Below are 16,242 nucleotides of genomic sequence, written 5' to 3' on the forward strand. Positions count from 1 at the left end.
GCTGTCAGTGCAGAGCTGGATGTGGGATCAAACCCATGAACCATGAGGTCATGACCCAGCTGGAAGTAAGAGTCAGAAGCTCAACCGACTGAGCCACCCTGAAAAGTCTCCTTTCTATCTGTTGTCCAGCCACCCAATTTTCATTACTTGAGGCAGCCAGTGGTTACAAATGCATTTTTCCTGAGTGCTTATATAAGCAAATACATATGTTTTTATATATCTCCTAACTTTTTTAAAAAATAAAAATGATAGTGTACTCCAAACATTGTTCTGAGTGTTGCTGTTTTTTTTTTTTTTTTTTTTTTCATTTAGAGACTTTGTTTTTTTAATAGTTGCATGCGTAGCATTCTCTTACATGGATATACCATTATGTACCTAACCAGCTCCCTATTGGTAGACTTTTAGGTTTACAGTTTTTAGACATTACAAGCAATCCTGTAATGAATAAATAACATTTAGATTTTATTCTGAAACATTTCGTTCAGATTCTATATGATCTAAGATCTGGATTATGACCATTGAAAGAAACAAGGCAAATTGACATACTGTAATAAATGGCTCAAATTCAGAGTAGTGATTAACAAATCTAGGTGTATGGATATAATTTATGTGTTTGTGGGCACTTCCACAAAGAGCTATAGGAGCCATGGAATGATTGCGTATAGTATAAAGCTTAAAAGTACAAAAATTTATTGTAAAAAGTAAGCCTCTTTTCCCCTGCATAGGGATCCCTGTAATGTCCCAGTTTCTTGTATTTTGATGATCGTGTTTTTCAACATCCAGCCATGGGCAGCATCACCACTGGCCAGTCTACTTGTTTTCCTGTGTAACTCCAGAAATTGCCCATCCTCTCACTACATAAATGTTAGCTTATTTTTCTGTTGGTCTTTCTAGCTCTTTATCTCCTATTGGTCTCTTTTCAAGTCTAACTTACTCCAGAATAATTTTGAATAAATAGGTGCCAGATACCCTGAGATTCAGAGCCTTCTGTCTTCAGTCCCAGCCTTGACCAAATAGGATGATGCCAATTTAGTCATTCCTGGGGTTCCTCTGTCTGCTGAGCGTGTTTAGTTATCATGTGGCTGGATGAATACACTGGTGGTACTCCGTAATGTTTCTTTTCAAGTCTGAAAAACCACTTAAGATTTTATAAACAAAGCACTGATGTGTTTATGATAGTATGTTAACCCATCTTTCTCTTAGTCTATATAAAACCTGTTGCTCTGCTGATATAATTAAGGAAATTCTGATACTTTTCGTAAGGGGAAGGACAAATCCTTTTAAAATGGGAAGTGGATTTTCTTTTTTTTTTTATTTAAAAAAAATTTTTTTTTTTCAACGTTTATTTATTTTTGGGACAGAGAGAGATAGAGCATGAACGGGGGAGGGTCAGAGAGAGAGGGAGACACAGAATCGGAAACAGGCTCCAGGCTCTGAGCCATCAGCCCAGAGCCCGATGCGGGGCTCGAACTCACGGACCGCGAGATCGTGACCTGGCTGAAGTCGGACGCTTAACCGACTGCGCCACCCAGGCGCCCCGGGAAGTGGATTTTCTAATGCTGATTTTTTTATTCCTTTTTTTTTTTAAAGTTTATTTATTTATTTATTTATTTATTTATTTATTTATTTATTTAGAGTGAGCAGCAGGAGCAGGGGAGGAGCAGAGAGGGGGGTGGGGAAGAGAAAGTCCCAAGCAGGCTCTGTACTGTCAGAGCAGAGTCTGACAGGTCTCAAACTCACAAACTGTGGGATCATGACCTGAGCTGAAACTAAGAGTTGGATGCTTAACCAACTGAGACACCCAGGCGCCCCTGATTTTTTATTCTTAATGAGTTTGTTAAAGGCTACTCTCAGTATACCTAGGAAAGAAAAAGAATTCCTAAGGAATTGTGTATCTTGCATTTAATGACCAGATTACAGCTTATTTTGTAGAGCTGGTTTTTTTTTTTTTTTTTTTTTTTTTAATGTTTATTTATTTTGAGAGACAGAGAGCTGGTGCACACATGCACAAGTCGCGGAGAGGCAGATAGGGAGAGAGAATCCCAAACAGGCTTCATGCTCAGTGCCAAGCCAGACGAGGGGCTTGGTCTCATGACCGTGACGGCATGACCTGAACTAATATCAAGAGTCAGATGCTTAACTGAGCCCGGGCACCTCTTGTAGAGCTATTCTTAATAGTTGATGAGATTATCAAATGAGAATAATGTTATATCCACTTAAAGGCCATAGAAGGCTTTTTGATTAGGTAATATAAAAATAAATAAAATTTAGAATATAGTGAAATTTTAGTGAACATAATGGATATTAGTTTCCTGTGACAAGAAAACTAGGAGAAACACTTATTTTCTAAACCATGATATTATGGTTCTATAAACAGTGTTCTAAGGTTATGCCAAAGTGAATGTCTTTGTACTGGTTCTGTATTTACGGTGTGTTGCTAATGCAAAAATATTCTGTGATTTTAACTACTAAAAGTTTAATAAGAGTTCTGCTTTTATTAAATTTTATAATAGGAGCTAGGAAATTATTTTGATGACTGTTATTTTCTAAAATACTCACATGGCTTTTTCTCCAGAAGAGGTCAAATAATTTGTCAGGTTACTTGTGTTCCTATTTCCTTATCTAGAAAAAGTAGTAACGTTTCTAATCTGTTTGTTGTAAGTGATTTAACAGTAAATGAGTGCTTTGCCAATATATGGAATACTAGTGAGCTGACTCCAGTCAAAATTCAGACCTTTGGAATGTCAGATTTGTTCTGCCAAGGGTTGGGGCTTTCTTGGGCATGCAAGCTACCAAGACTTCCTGAAAAGGGTGGCCAAGAGCCTCTGCATTTTAGAGCTTATTTTACAGTGTAGAGTACAGACCTAGGAAGGAGGCCAGCTGCATTTTAGAACTTCATTTTACAGTTTAGAGTACAGACCTAGGGAAGGAGGCCATTTCTCTAGGGTGTGCAGGCTGCTCCCCTAGAGCCCCAGGCTCTTTTAACTCTGCATTGAATTTCCCCATCACTCCTGAGAATTGTTCAAAGAGCTTTTCTCTTCATCTTGGTTAGTGTGACATCCCATCCCAACCCATCCTAAGTCTTACTGGAAAGGGATCTCTTTTTCCTTGGTGCAAGTACTTCTTCATATATCCAATTAATGGACAAACCTAAACATATTGGTTGAGCATCAAGGTACTGGGCTAGGTGTAAGTGAGAGATGCACGTATGTGTCCTATCTTCAATAATGTTATGATGTTGGTATTTAATTTGATTGGGAGGATGATATTTATTATTATTTATTATTTTAGAGAGTGAGAGAGAGTTCAAGCCAGGGAGAGGGGCAGAAGGAGAGTGGGAGAGGGAGAGAGAGAGAGAGAGAGAGAGAGAGAGACAGAGAGAGAGAACCTTAAGCAGACTCCACGTTCCGCATGGAGCTCAACACAGGGCTTGATCCAATGACCCTGGGATCATGACCTGAGCTGAAATCAAGAGTCACTTGGCCGATCAACTGACTGAGCCACCCAGTCGCTCTGGGAGGATGATGTTCATTTATAAAAATGCAAGGTGGCATTGATTTGAACATCAATGCAAATAAAGACAGGAAAATACATTTTTTCACATTCTAATTTGATTGACAAAATTTCAGGAAATTCATGAGCTGGGAATACCTGTTTGAGTCTTAGTCATTAGTCACTGGCACTCTCCCTACCTTAACACCAATACTCCTCCCCACCCATTTTTTTTAAACAGTGGGTAAATTGTCTTGTTACAGAGGTGGATACTTTTATTTAGTCAGAAGACTGGAGCATTGGGTGTTTGTTTACAGTCTAAGATACTTTTTAGGATCTGCTTTCCTTGTTCCCTCAGGGCTGAACTTTGAAAAGGTCTAATCTAGTGTGGTCAGACCAAGTCTGAATGGTATCCTTTATTCTAACTTCTGGAATTGTTATAAATGCAAGATTTTCTTTTGTGCATTTCTGTTAGCTAAAGAGCTGGCCATGGAAAAATCTGCTTTATTCACATATACCTTTTGATATTAAGGTATATGACTATTTTCTTGTTTACTATATATTTCCTATATAGTAATACTTATTTGTAGAGTGTTTATTGAGAGGATATATGGTATATGCTGTATGAGGCACTTAGGGATGCAAAGTCGAAGGCTTTGGCATTCATGGCTTTAAGGAATTTTGAGAAAGACAAATGAACAGATAATTCTGATGTTGTGTGGTGAGTGCAAGTGATAGAGCCAATCCAGAGTATTGTGGGAGCCCAGAATGGAGCAGTGGTTCTCACAGTATGGGGGCCCTAGTGATCCCTGAGCTCATAAGGATCTGTAAGATCAAATCTGTTTTCATAACTTAAGACATTATTTGCTTTTTTGATGTCATTTGCTTACAAATATATGATGGAGTTTTCCAGAGGCAATATAATTTGTGATATGCCAATACATTGGATACAGAAGCAGAGAAGAGAATCTAGCTGTCTTCTATTAAGCCAGACATTTAAGTAGATTTGCAGAAATATAAAGCAGTATTACTCTTTTCACTAAAAGTTTTGTTTTGAAAATTATGGTTTTTAAAGTTAAAATATGTTTAAAATGTTTTAAATAAACACTTAATAGATCTATTAATTTTTACATGGTAAATATTTTATTTTATTTTTTTTTAATTTTTTTTAACGCTTTTATTCATTTTTGAGACAGAGAGAGAGCATGAACGGGGGAGGGTCAGAGAGAGAGGGAGACACAGAATCTAAAATAGGCTCCAGGCTCTGAGCTGTCAGCACAGAGCCTGACGCGGGGCTCAAACTCACGGACTGTGAGATCATGACCTGAGCCGAAGTCGGATGCTTAACCAACTGAGCCACCCAGGCACCCCAACATGGTAAATATTTTAAAATCCTTGTTTTTAACTTCATATTCAGCAAATATTGATATAACTTAAATAAGAGCTTTTGAGTCCTTGATAATTAAAAAATTTTTTTAAAAATATTTATTTATTTTTGACAGAACGTGAATAGAGGAGAGCAGAGAGAGAGGGAGACAGAATCCCAAGCAAGCTCCAAGGTCTGAGCTGTCAGCACAGAGCCTGACGTGGGCTCGAACTCATGAACTGTTAGATCATGACCTGAGCCAAGGTCAAATACTCAACCCACTGAGCCACCCAGGTGCCCCTCAATAATTTTATTTTTAAGATTTTATTTTTTTAACTAACCTCTACACCGAATGAGGGGCTTGAACTTACAACCCTGAGATCAAGAGTCACATGCTCCTCCTACTGAGCCGGCCTGGTGCCCCTGAGTCCTTGATAATTTTTAAGAGTGTGAAGGGGACCTGCAACCAAAAAGTTTGAGAACCACTGGAATAGAAAATTTTAAACTAGTTCTTAGGAGCAAGGTGGTCAAGGAAGGATTTTCCCTAGGAGGTGATACTAGGGCTCAGTCACAAGTATTTAAATAATTTCCAGCTGGGATGTAAAGTGGGAGGGAGTTGCAGAAGATAGGTAGGAAGAGGTGGATCACTCAATGTCTTGTTTGTCAGGTTGAGAAGTTTTTTCCTGCTCCTGTAGTCCTAAATAGGAAGTTTCTAAAATGTGCTCATTTCTATCCTTACATGTGAAGTACTCTAAAAAGCTGTTTTACTATGTGTATTTTTAAATATAAGGAGTTTAGAAGATTGTGTTTTTGATTTTGTGTGAATTGTTAAAGTGAAAAAGTATTTTGGACACTACCACTTAGCATTGACAACATATTAGTAATTTGTGTCTTCTGAGTCCTAGTACTACCTAAATGCAGTTTTATATTTCCTATAAAATGTAGGTTTCAAGTGACCATTGTCAGTGATACAACATTTTTATAAATTGTTTTTAATATGCTAGTTATGGTTATTAGCTAATAGTGATAGAGATCTTCTGAACCAGATGGTTAAGTTGATAGGAAAACTCAGATCCTCATTCAAATAGATGGCCAGTGAGAAAATAGTAGCAAAGGATATATCTGATAAGGAATATATAAAAAGAACACTTTTACAATTCAGTAATACAAACTTAAATAATCTAATTTAAAAGTTGGCAAAAAGTTTGAGTAAACATTTTTCCAAGGAGGTTATACAAATGGCTAATAAGCACATGAGCAATTGCTCAATGTCATTAGTCATTAAGGAAATGCAAATCAAAACATAAGAGATACCACTTTTTACACAACTAAGGTGGCTATAATGAAAACACGGACAATAACAAGTATTACATGTAGAGTTGGAACCCTCATACGTTGCTGGTTGGATTGTGAAATAGTGCAGCCACTTTGGAAAAATAGTTGTCAATTCCTCAAAAAGTTAAATATAGAATTACCGTGTGACCCAGCAATTCTACTTGTGGGTATATACTCAAAAGAATTGAAACACATGCCCGTACAAAGACTTGTACATGAATGTTCAAAACAGCATTATTCACGATAGCCAAAAAGTAGAAACAACCCAGATGTCCTTCAGCTGATGAATGTGTAATGACACGTAGTTCATCCATACAGTGGAGTAGTATTCAGCCTTAAAGAGGAGTGCAGTTACGTTTATACATGCTCCAACATGGATGAACCTTGAAAACAATGCTAAGCAAAAGAGACCATTCACAGAAGTATTTAACGATTCCATTTATATAAAATGTCCAGAATAGGCAATTCCATGGAGAATTATTTGAAATAATTTCAGACTTAGAGAAAGTTTAAAAAATAACAAAGTTAAAGTTGTATGGATTAAAAGTTATCTTTCCTGGGTGTCTGCCTGGCTCAGTCGGTAGAGCGTGCAACTCTTGATCTCTGGGTCGTGAGTTTGAGCCCCACCTTGGGTGTGGAGATTACTTAAAAATAAAATCTTAGGGGTGCCTGGATGGCTCACTGGGTTAAGTGTATGACTCTTGATTTTGGCTCAGGTCATGATCTCAGGGTTTTGTGAGTTTGGGCCTCATGTTGGCCTCTTCACTGACCCTGTGGAGCCTGCTTGGGACTCCCCTCCGACCCCCCTCCCTGTCATTTCTCTCTGTCTCTCTCAAAATAGACAAATAAACCTTAAAAAAATCTTAAAGAAAATCTATCTTTCCTCCTTTTCCAGTGGAAGAAACAAACATGTAAATAATAAATGAGAATTATAAGCACTAACAAGAATTATGAAGGTAATAAAGTGGTATAAAATGACCCAGATTATAGCTTAACTGTGGCAGTCCACAGAAAGCCTCTTAGAAGAGGTAACTTGTGGTTGAGACACGAATGTTAGAAGGTCGCAGATAACCAGGGGCAGAACATTTGAAGCTGAAAGCACAGCAAGTATAAAAGCACAAAGTAAGGAACAAATTATGGGAGGAACAGAAAGCAAACCAGTGTGATTAAAGAGTAGTGAATGAGGAAGAGAGTGGAAGCTGAGCTCAGAGGTTGACAGATACCAGATCATATAGGGTCTCTGCAGGTTATAGGTGCAACTCAGGTAGGGTTACAATGGGATGTTTTTGAAAGGTTTTAAACAAGAAATTGGAGTTACCTGATTCATGGTCTATGAAGTACATTTTGGGTTGCTTTGGCACAGATGAACTGTAGAGAGGCTAGAGTAGAGGCAGAGAGACTGATAGGAGGGTGTTGGAGCAAAACAGCCAAGAAGTATTGATGAGGACTTAGACAGGGACTGTGTCGGGAACAATGGAAGTGTTGAATTTGGTGTGTTTTAGAGGTAGAGCCAGTTTTTTTGATTGTTTCTGTTTGTGTCTGAGATGGTGGATGCAGAACAGGAGGATGTCATTAGTTTACATTTTTGCATTGTGAAAATATTGAAAACAATATAAATACCCATAAACAGTGGTACATCCACACAGTGGAGTGCAGTGCACTTGTAAGAAAAGAGTGAGGAAGAGCCCTGTGAACTGATACAAAGTTATTTCCAGGGCCTACTGTTAATGGAAAAAAGTGCAAAAGCATAACTATAATGTGTTAGCCTTTTATGTAAGAAAAGAAGGAAACAGGAATATAAATATGTATTTGCACATAGGTGCCAAAATAAATACAAGAAGGATAAGTCAGAAACTACTGAGATTGGTTTCTTACAGGATTTGGGTGGAAACGGTGTAGAAGGGATGAAGGGGAAGAGAATGGAAGTAGTAGGGATAGAGAGAGGGATGCTTTTGTGAGAGTATCTTTTTGTGTTAAGTCTGAGTTTTAGAACTATATGAATGTTTAACATAATGAAAAACAAATACATAAAATCTATCTGGGTGGAAAGAAAACAGCCCAAGTGAAATAAAGACACAAACAAATGAACCTAACTGGATTTCTAGTAAATAACAACCACATTGAAAGGGAAAAAGAATAAAAACTAAACCAGTTAACTACACAGAATTTTGACTATACACCGCAAGCTCAAAACAAAAAAATTTCTAAACAAATACTGAACTGTTGTCAGTAGAATTGTTTTTCACAGTGGTTTGAATTAAGAATTCTGAAACTACTTTACATATTTTAGGATTGAATGTGTTTACCAATATGTTGAAGATAAAGAGATTTATCACTGTGGTAAAGGGAATTGTAGGGGCACCTGGATGGCTCAGTCGGTTAAGTGCCTGACTTTGGCCCAGGTCATGATCTCACATTTTGTGGGTTCAAGACCCTCATCAGGCTCTGTACTGACAGTTTAGAGCCTGGACCCTGCATCCGATTCTGTGTCTCCCTCTCTCTCTGCCCCTCCCCTGCTCGTGCTCTGTCTCTCCGTCTCAAGAATAAATAAATATTAAAAAAAACTAAAGGGGTGCCTGGATGGCTCAGCTGGTTAAGCATCCAACGGCTTAGGTCACGATCTCATGGTTTGTGGGTTCGAGCCCCGCATCAGGCTCTGGGCTGTCAGTTCAGAGCCTGGAGGTTGGTTTGGATTCTGTGTTTTCCTCTCTGCCCTTCCCCCATTCACGCTCTCTCAAAAAAATGAATAAACATTAAAAAAATAAAAAAATTAAAAAGGGAATTGTAAATATGGATTGAACGATGTTGTGTTAGATTGGAATTTGAGATATCAGTATAAGATTACTAGTCTTTTTAGATAGAGACAGAGATACATAGAAATGTGTGTATCCATGGTTCAGTATACATCCATGTATTTCCTAGTTATGTTTACTGTTCCTTAACATTCTCTGACAGAAAACAGAAAGCTTTACTGAATTCCTGGATTTGGAAGACAGTTGCATGGTTAACTAGGAAGTTTTTAACAGGCATCCTTAAAATTTGTTTTTCTCTCTGGTTCCTAGTTTTTACCATTATTTGATAAAATTTGGAAACCCATTCTGAATTATAGGCACCTGCCATACAGTTCTTGGTTATATATGAGTAGTTGATTATTTTGTTCTCTGCTTTCTTTTCATCAGGCCACTTGGGACAGCCCATATGGGAAAGCTCATACAAGTCAGTGTTTAAGACACAATGTGGTGCTTGCTTCAGCAGCACATATACTAAGATTAGCATGGCCCCTGCACAAGGATGACACGCAAATTCGTGAAGGTTCCATATTAAAAACAAAAAACAAAAAAGACAATGTGGAGGAATACTTGATCCCTATAATCCTATCTACCTTCTTAGAAGATACTATATATCCTTGTTTTTTGTCATTATATCATTTCTTAAAAACAAAACATGAACAAAAGGTCATAAAAATTTAGCACTTCATCAACTATTTATTATCCTTTAATAGACACACATTTTTAACATAGTTTTATGCAACATTCTTGAAGTGATTGAGATAATGTTTTCAGTTGTTTTATATTAACCTAGAATATTAATAGATATCAGTAAGGGAAAGTGTTATTGGGGTTGCTGTTTCTTTCATAGCAGGGACTGAATGAAGTAAAATGCCTTTGGGGCTAAGAGAACATTAAGTGGAATTTCCTCCATGCTCACAATTTGTCTACATGTGTAGTTTCTTTAATTCAGTCACTGAACATTTTTGATTACCTGCCGTTTGTAAAGGCACTTTGCTGAGTACTTGGGTTATGAGTATGACTGTCTCCTTTTCCTGAGGGATCCATAGTCCAGAAGGGAAGATAAGCAAACTCATATATGCAATGCACTGTGATAAATGAGATACACACAGGTCACAGCAGGATCCCATGGATGGGAGTGAGTCTTGGGGGATTAGGAAAGGCTCTAGAGAAGAAGTCACCTCAACTGACGTAGGTACGTAGGAGTTGGCCTAATGGACAGGGTGCTGGAATGAGCAGCATTTGCATAGATACCATACTATTTTGCATTTTAGGTAAATGAGAGGTGGATGATAAACTCATTAGGGAGGATAATCCAGGATATGGGTTATCTCATTGTTTTAGTTTGAGGAGGAGATATTATTGGTTGGCAAACTCTGGATGCCTTCATTTTGTAGGTTTCCTTATTTATTAGACCATGACTTGGTTGTTAGGATGAATTGCTGGTGAATAGAAAAGTCTAACCTGTGGACTCATAGACAAGAAGGAGAATCCTTAGGTGAGGCTTTTGTTATGAAGGGACTGGAGAAATAATACACACACACACACACACACACACACACACACACACACACATCAAAACTACTAAGGGAGAAGAGGTTGACCCTGAACCCGAGAGAAGGAAAACAGAATTACAGAGAAAATATCTTTTCTCTAGAAGACTAGTGTTAGAGATCTTGGGCTGATGGCTTAAGCCAAATGGACGTGGTCACACTACAGATTTCAGTGAGATAGATGGGCATTGCTGGGATCTTGGTTATAGAGATGGTAAAAAAAAAAAAACAAACATAGTTCCTGTCACCATGTGTGTATATTGATAGTATTTGGACCCTTTTTGGCTTATTAATTTACTGATCTATTTAGTAGTAATGGATTCCCATGGGATTGAAAACTTTTTAAACATAAAAAAGTTAAACAATGTAAACCTTCCCACCCCTAGCCCTCAGCCACCCTGTTCCTGTTCACCCCATTCCTCCAGCGTGCTTATCCCACCCAGGGAACTATTTATTAGTTTACGTATCCTTCTAGAGTTTCTTTATATTAATAAAAACACAGATTCTTATTTCTTTCCCCTCCAAAACCCTTATTTCTTTCCCCTCCAAAACCCACCAATTCCAAAGCCAGCATATTATACCTATTGTTTTACAAATTAATCTTCCCACCCTTCCCTTTACACATTGTGTTTATTACTAAACAATGGAAATCTTCATAGAAGATCTTTCCAAAGAGTATGTACAGTTTTGTTTTTTATTTTGTATGGTTTCCTTTTGGATCATTTATTTAGCCAGTTCTCTCTTGGTAGACATTTTAGTTCTAGTTTTTTATCATTGTAACAGTGTTGCAGTGAATTACCTTGTACATGTCATTTTGCCCATGAGCAAGTATATAATTATGGAATAAAAATTCAGATGTGATATTACTAATCAAGGGCCATATATCTTTGTAATTTTGGTAGATATTGCCAAAATGCCCTTATGTTTGGACCCAGACTCCCCCACTGATTATAAGGGATTATGAGAAATGTGTATTTCTCTCCACCAAGCTTTATTGACATTTGTTTGACATATAACTTTATATAAGTTTAAGGTGTACAGTGTGATGATTTGACATGTGTATATATTGCAGAATATTCACCACTATAATGCTAGTTATACACCTTTCACATAATTCACATAATTACCATTTGGTTGTTGTTATGGTGGATAATGTACATTTCTTCACAGCCTTGCCAGGAAAGTACCTTAAAACAGGGAGTTTTGCTAAACTGATAGATGGAAAATGGTGTCTCAGGGTAGTTTTGTTTTATTTCTCTCTTTCTCTACTTATTTGTAAGTAAGCTCTGTGCCCAACGTGGGACGCAAAGTTAGGATCCTGAAATCAAGAGTCATGGGCTCTACAGACTTAGCCAGCCAGATGCCCTTCAGTGTAGTTTTAATTTGCATTTTTAAAATGTTTATTTGTGTGTGTGTGTTTGAGAGAGAGAGAGAGAGAGTAAGTGAGCTATCAAGCACAAGCTGGAGAGGGGCAGAGAGAGAGGGGGGCAGGGAATCCAAAGCAGGCTGCTTGCTGACTGCAGAGAAGCCTGATGTGGGGCTTGAACTCATGAACAGTGACATCATGATCTGAGCCAAAGTCCGACATGTCTGACTGAGCCACCCAGGTGCCCCTGATTTGCATTCTTATAATGAATGAGATTAAGAGTCTGTTCATATTAAGGCTTCTTTTTTAAGTTTATTTATTTTGAGAGAGAGAATGTTCATGCGTGCACATGGGGTAGAGGGGCGGAGAGAGAGCGAGAGCGAGAGAGAGAGAGAGAGAGAGAGAGAGAGACCCAAGCAGGTTCCATGCTCAGCGCAGAGCCGGATGTGGGGCTCGAACTCATGAACCCATGAGATCATGACTTGAGCCAAAACCAAGAGTCAGACACTTAACCAACTGAGCCAGTCAGGCGCCCCTGCTATTAAGACTTAAAAAAATTTTTTTTTTCTGTGAGCTTTCCTTAACTATTTCATGATTTTTATTTTATTTTTTTGTATTTTTTGTATTTATTTTTTATTTTATTTTTTTTGTTTTTATTATTTATTTATTTTAATAGATGAAATTTATTGTCAAATTGGTTTCCATACAACACCCAGTGCTCATCCCAAAATATGCCCTCTTCAATACCCGTTACCCACCCTTCCATCCGTCCCACCCCCCATCAGCCCTCAGTTTGTTCTCAGTTTTTAAGAGTCTCTTATGCTTTGGCTCTCTCCCACTCTAACCTCTTTTTTTTTTTTCCCCTTCCCCTCCCCTATGGGTTCCTGTTAAGTTTCTCAGGATCCACATAAGAGTAAAAACATGGTATCTGTCTTTCTCTGTATGGCTTATTTCACTTAGCATAACACTCTCCAGTTCCATTCATGTTGCTACAAAGGGCCATATTTCATTCTTTCTCATTGCCATGTACTACTCCATTGTGTATATAAACCACAATTTCTTTATCCGTTCATCAGTTGATGGACATTTAGGCTGTTTCCATAATTTGGCTATTGTTGAAAGTGCTGCTATAAACATTGGGGTACAAGTGCCCCTATGCATCAGTACTCCTGAATCTCTTGGGTAAATTCCTAGCAGTGCTACTGCTGGGTCATAGGGTAGGTCTATTTTTAATTTTTTGAGGAACCTCCACACTGTTTCCCAGAGTGGCTACACCAGTTTGCATTCCCACCAACAGTACAAGAGGGTTCCCGTTTCTCCACATCCTCGCCAGCATCTATAGTCTCCTGATTTGTTCATTTTGGCCACTCTGACTGGCGTGAGGTGATATCTGAGTGTGGTTTTCATTTGTATTTCCCTGATGAGGAGCGACGTTGGGCATCTTTTCATGTGCCTGTTGGCCATCCGGATGTCTTCTTTAGAGAAGTGTCTATTCATGTTTTCTGCCCATTTCTTCACTGGGTTATTTGTTTTTCAGGTGTGGAGTTTGGTGAGCTCTTTTTTTTTTTTTTTTTCCATTTGTTTATTCTACCTTTTTTTTTTTTTATGAAATTTATTGTCCAAATTGGTTTCCATAAAACACCCAGTGCTCATCCCAAAAGGTGCCCTCCTCAATACCCATCACCCACCCTCTCCTCCCTCCCACCCCCCATCAACCCTCAGTTTGTTCTCAGTTTTTAACAGTCTCTTATGCTTTGGCTCTCTCCCACTCTAACCTCTTTTTTTTTTTTTTTCTTTTTTCCTCCCCCTCCCCCATGGGTTCCTGTTACGTTTCTCAGGATCCACATAAGAGTGAAACCATATGGTATCTGTCTTTCTCTGTATGGCTTATTTCACTTAGCATCACACTCTCCAGTTCCATCCATGTTGCTACAAAAGGCCATATTTCATTTTTTCTCATTGCCACGTAGTATTCCATTGTGTATATAAACCACAATTTCTTTATCCATTCATCAGTTGATGGACATTTAGGCTCTTTCCATAATTTGGCTATTGTTGAGAGTGCTGCTATGAACATTGGGGTACAAGTGCCCCTATGCATCAGTACTCCTGTATCCCTTGGATAAATTCCTAGCAGTGCTATTGCTGGGTCATAGGGTAGGTCTATTTTTAATTTTCTGAGGAACCTCCACACTGCTTTCCAGAGCGGCTGCACCAATTTGCATTCCCACCAACAGTGCAAGAGGGTTCCCGTTTCTCCACATCCTCGCCAGCATCTGTAGTCTCCTGATTTGTTCATTTTGGCCACTCTGACTGGCGTGAGGTGATACCTGAGTGTGGTTTTGATTTGTATTTCCCTGATAAGGAGCGACGCTGAACATCTTTTCATGTGCCTGTTGGCCATCCGGATGTCTTCCTTAGAGAAGTGTCTATTCATGTTTTCTGCCCATTTCTTCACTGGGTTATTTGTTTTTCGGGTGTGGAGTTTGGTGAGCTCTTTATAGATTTTGGATACTAGCCCTTTGTCCGATATGTCATTTGCAAATATCTTTTCCCATTCCGTTGGTTGCCTTTTAGTTTTGTTGATTGTTTCCTTTGCTGTGCAGAAGCTTTTTATCTTCATAAGGTCCCAGTAATTCACTTTTGCTTTTAATTCCCTTGCCTTTGGGGATGTGTCGAGTAAGAGATTGCTATGGCTGAGGTCAGAGAGGTCTTTTCCTTCTTTCTCCTCTAAGGTTTTGATGGTTTCCTATCTCACATTCAGGTCCTTTATCCATTTTGAGTTTATTTTTGTGAATGGTGTGAGAAAGTGGTCTAGTTTCAGCCTTCTGCATGTTGCTGTCCAGTTCTCCCAGCACCATTTGTTAAAGAGGCTGTCTTTTTTCCATTGGATGTTCTTTCCTGCTTTGTCAAAGATGAGTTGACCATACTTTTGTGGGTCTAGTTCTGGGGTTTCTATTCTATTCCATTGGTCTATGTGTCTGTTTTTGTGCCAGAGTTTGGTGAGCTCTTTATAGATTTTGGATACTAGCCCTTGTCCGATATGTCATTTGCAAATATCTTTTCCCATTCCGTTGCTTGCCTTTTAGTTTTGTTAATTGTTTCCTTTGCTGTGCAGAAGCTTTATCTTCATGAGGTCCCAATAATTCATTTTTGCTTTTACTTCCCTTGCCTTTGGGATGTGTCAAGTAAGAAATTGCTGTGGCTGAGGTCAGAGAGGTCTTTTCCTGCTTTCTCCTCTAGGGTTTTGATGGTTTCCTGTCTCACATTCAGGTCCTTTATCCATTTTGAGTTTATTTTTGTGAATGGTGTGAAAAAGTGGTCTAGTTTCAACCTTCTGCATGTTGCTGTCCGGTTCTCCCAGCACCATTTATTAAAGAGACTGTCTTTTTTCCATTGGATATTCTTTTCTGCTTTGTTAAAGATTAGTTGGCCATACTTTTGTGGGTCTAGTCTGGGGTTTCTGTTCTATTCCATTGGTCTTTGTGTCTGTTTTTGTGCCAATACCATGCTGTCTTGATGATTACAGCTTTGTAGTAAAGGCTAAAGTCTAGGATTGTGATGCCTCCTGCTTTGGTCTTTTTCTTCAAAATTACTTTGGCTATTCAGGGCCTTTTGTGGTTCCATACAAATTTTAGGATTGCTTGCTCTAGCTTTGAGAAGAATGCTGGTGCAATTTTGATTGGGATTGCATTGAATGTGTAGATAGCTTTGGGTAGTGTTGACATTTTAACAATATTTATTCTTCCAACCCATGAGCATGGAATGTTTTTCCATTTCTTTGTATCTTCTTCAGTTTCCTTCATAAGCTTTCTATAGTTTTCAGCATACAGATCTTTTACATCTTTGGTTAGATTTATTCCTAGGTATTTCATGCTTCTTGGTGCAATTGTGAATGGCATCAGTTTCTTTATTTGTCTTTCTGTTGCTTCATTATTAGTGTATAAGAATGCAACTGATTTCTGTACATTGATTTTATATCCTGCGACTTTGCTGAATTCATGTATCAGTTCTAGCAGACTTTTGGTGGAGTTTATCCGATTTTCCGTGTATAATATCATGTCATCTGCAAAAAGTGAAAGCTTAACTTCATCTTGCCAATTTTGATGCCTTTGATTTCCTTTTGTTGTCTGATTGCTGATGCTAGAACTTCCAACACTATGTTAAACAAAAGTGGTGAGAGTGGACATCCCTGTCGTGTTCCTGATCTCAGGGAAAAAGCTCTCAGTTTTTCCCCATTGAGGATGATGTTAGCTGTGGGCTTTTCATAAATGGCTTTTATGATGTTTAAGTATGTTTGTATTTTTTTTTAAACATTTATTTAGTTTTGAGAGACAGAGA

General features: G+C 38.3%; 1 protein-coding gene and 1 pseudogene across 3 annotated transcripts in view; both read left to right on the forward strand.

Moving 5' to 3' along the window:
• The window catches only part of PIK3CB (phosphatidylinositol-4,5-bisphosphate 3-kinase catalytic subunit beta), a 187,737-nt gene that overhangs the window by 23,832 nt on the left and 147,663 nt on the right, over positions 1-16,242 (forward strand). The window lies entirely within an intron of this gene.
• Positions 9,433-9,518, forward strand: LOC123576271 (annotated as a pseudogene).

The sequence above is a fragment of the Leopardus geoffroyi genome, chromosome C2 (genome assembly GCF_018350155.1).
Source record: "Leopardus geoffroyi isolate Oge1 chromosome C2, O.geoffroyi_Oge1_pat1.0, whole genome shotgun sequence".
In the NCBI taxonomy this organism is placed as follows: domain Eukaryota; kingdom Metazoa; phylum Chordata; class Mammalia; order Carnivora; family Felidae; genus Leopardus; species Leopardus geoffroyi.